This window comes from Notothenia rossii (assembly GCF_949606895.1).
Source record: "Notothenia rossii genome assembly, chromosome: 7".
Lineage (NCBI taxonomy): Eukaryota > Metazoa > Chordata > Actinopteri > Perciformes > Nototheniidae > Notothenia > Notothenia rossii.
Genome location: NC_136905.1, coordinates 13,096,486 through 13,100,349, shown reverse-complemented (window position 1 = coordinate 13,100,349; position 3,864 = coordinate 13,096,486).

Below are 3,864 nucleotides of genomic sequence, written 5' to 3'. Positions count from 1 at the left end.
TCAGACTTACATTGTACGTCTATCTGAGTGATGGATGAGTTCTGGGTTCCGTATATGTTACTGACTTTACAGTAAAATTGTTTGTCAACTTCTGACACAGTGGTTGAAAACCTCTTCCCCGAACCCATATCGGTCACCTGACCTCCATTCACTTTGTACCAAGTGTACACAGCTGGATTGGCATTGCCGTCGCAGGTCAGATTCACCAAGCTGCCCTCTTTTACTGTAGCAGAGTAGCTGACTGATGTGTTCTTTGGAGGATCTGGAAGAGATGATTGAAAATCTAGTAAACTGTTTTTGTTACCTTAAGACAGAGCCAGGCTAGTTTTCAACTTGTTGCCAGTCTTTGTGCTGGTAAGCAGCTCCGTTGTACCCCTATTTTTAGAGATGTGGGCAAGCAGGAAAAGAGAGAGCGTTGTATTTTCCGACACTTTGTGATGTCTACACATATTTATTAAAGACATCTAAAAGTGCATTTTGCATGATATGTGACCTTTAAATAATAAAAATAAGAATAAACTCAAGTCAGCTCATAAATGACTTTGGTTTAGTGTCCCCTTTTTTTCCACTCGATAATCAAGTCTGCAGTTTTAGTAAACACAACTTGATCCAAGTGCTCTGCAGAGTCCCCAGAGGAACATTTCATCTCATCACATTATATCAAATGAAGGGAATGATTAAATGTGAACTAGATCAACATCCAACTCAGCAACAAGAAAAGGCCTGAAACATACTCACAAAGAACATGGAGGGTCATAAACTTTTCAAACCGAAGGTCGGTGTTGCCAGCTTGTCGTTTGTAGAGAGCGGTGCACGTAAGATTCTGTCCATTGTGGAGGTAAGAAGAGGTGAAGTTCATAACAGAGACCATGGATTCAGATTCATGTTTCTCCTCAATGTCACCTATCCTGGGGGTCCAAGTCAGATCTGGGGGAAGGATGGGACACGGGGCTACAGCTGTGCAGCTCAACGTCACCAGAGCCCCCTCCTCTACCTCCAGTGTAGATGGAGTTATGGTAGGTTGGTCCAGTGAATCTGAGGAGTAAAAAAAACAAGTAAATGACAAAAGGGAAAACAAAAGATGTGTAAAGTGAAAACATTAAAAGACACAATACAAACTTTGAGTGGTGATACGGACTCCTGTTGGATAGTTGCCCTTCAGCTTGTTTTCACACTGAATCCTGAAGTAGTATTTGTCAGAGTGGGACGGTTGCATGTTGTGGAAGATGGTGGTGCACTCCTTGTTCAGCAGGTTCCCTGTGAGGTTTCCGCTTGCCTGAACTCCAGTGAGGCTGGAATCAAACACAATTGTTCCGCGCATGCTTTTTCTTCTCCAAATTGCTTTGCAGGTATGATCCAGATCTCCATCAAACATTGAGTCAACGGCGAAAGTGCAGGGGACCTTCACACAGGATCCAGTTAGTCCATCTATTCTCTGAGGCATGGTGATTTCAAACTTCACGCATAAGCTACCTGAGGGGAAATAAAAGCAATAAATTAAATATCCGCCAAGGTTAAAAAAAATGAAGTATTCAAACAACTACCAGACTCAGGGACAGATTTATCCCACAGGCCATAAGACTGCTAAACACCTGAGCTCTGTTAAGTGCCTCGACAAACATTCATCTGTTTGTCATCTTGCGATCTACTTATTTATCTAAATAGTTATCACCGCAATAAAACCGTATTTAACTTCATCTTAATGTACAATATTTAATTTCATATTCTGTTCTTGTATATATCCTATTCTATTTACATGTATATAGATTTATATTGTATGTTATTATATATGTTGCATCGTTGGAGGAGCTCGGGTCATAAGATTTTCATTGCCATTTCTACACTGTAGCTCATCTTTAAAAAAAATAAAGAAAATTAAGCAGAAATGTAAACATAATTAAAAGAAAAGAAAACCCGTCCAAATTAACAGCACACACTCACAAAAATCTTAATTTAAAAAAAAAAGCATATTTAGCACTTTTTGTGAGTAATCTAAAGACATCGAAAGGCATTCAATTGTTGGAAACCCTACCTTGAAGTAGAAGGAGGAAAACCTTTAAAGCACCCGTCATGCTTTTCTGTCAGCTTGATATTCCTACAGAGGCACCAGACACACACAACAGACATGAAATCTATTCATTTGATTAACTAGTTAACTACTTCAATATGAATAGCCCTAGTAAAGAAGAATACATGTTTTATAGGGGGAATTATATTAACTTCACTTCATACTTCACAAAGTAAAGATGATCAAATGTGACGTTTGATTTTTGTTGCTGAAAGAATAACCCAGTTTGAGTAATTTCAAGCTTCACACAGTAAAGAAGCAGTGCTGCTTATTTCAAAAACATAATGAATATACTGAAAAGTATTAGTTATAAATAAAATGTATGCTTTTAAACTATTGCTTTAACTTGTATTGCAATGTACTCTTACTGTTACTGGTGTCATCACTAAAGAGAGGAAATAATGTCGTCCTTTCAAAGATAAAATAAGGGAGCCAGCATGAAGATGTTAACGAATGATAACTATTTAAAATGTTTTGCAATGGTTTTGATAGCAATTCTGTAAAGGTATGCACATTATTCTTACAAATAAAAAACTATATATAAATATACTGATAACTATTTAAAATGTTTTGCAAAACATTTTATGTAGAAAGTAATAAAATAAATACAAAACTTCTTTAAAAGGTATGTCAATTATTCTTACCACGAACAAACAACATTTGACTGAATTAGCTAACAAAATAAGCCTGCCATTTTATGACTTGCAATCATTTGAGTTTTAAAAAACAAATATCTTACCTTACAGCCAACAATGATGGTCAGCATACGATATGTTCTGTTTCTAGAGAAGAAATAAATACATTAGTAGTAGTAGTATATACAGTACTGATCTATGTTTCAGAAATTGATAAAGAAACAAATAAAGGTTTCACCAGCATGGAAGGGTCAGTGGTAATAGTCCAACAACTGAGTCATGTCAGACTGGTGTCGCGTGTTGATGGCTTTTGAAAGATGTGTTCGGGGTGTGGCCTTCAGCACCATAGAGTTTATAATATCTTTTTACTACATTAATGCAAGTCCCATCAGTCATTTGTAAGGGATCCACATAACAATGTTCTAAACCAGATTTTATAATGAAATATAAATGTGTTTTCAAAAGTGAGTTGTTGATCTACATATTCAATAAACAGAAAAATATCAAATATGACATTTGTTTCCACACTCAAGTACTCAACTGTTTAATCAGAGCATTTTGTGATTTTGAAAAAAAGAGGAAGTGAAGAGAAACAAAATGAAAGGCAATGCAGAAAGAGGGAAGAAACAACAATGTGATACTTTACATGCACAAACAGTAGAAGTCATAAAGTGTCATGAATGAAACAATCAAGTTGAATTAAATATAATTGAAAACAAAGTGAAGTATAAAGGCTTTACCAAACTAGTTGCCAGTGGGCATTGTGTGGGATGTTTTTGAACAAGCAGAAACTATTTCTGAACTTTCCTGAGCAGCCACATTTAGGAGCTACGCAGAGATGAACACGATGAAGGAAAAGTGAATCAGTTTGATTCTTAAAACACAGATACTTGGTGTTTGACATACAAGTATTTATGCTGGGATTTTTCTAGAATCAAACCAAGAACATAATGTTACAATCTGTACGCTGATTTTCAAACAGCACTGATTTCAGTTGCCAAGAAACACAGAAGTGGTTAAGCGTCTGAGACATGAGGTCAAAGCCCTATACAGACAGATTCTTATCTGTTACAGTAAGCATCTCAAAAGAGCACGATATTTGCTCTAAAGGTGCCACGACTGGTGCAAATAAATATATATATATCACAGCCAAATACACAA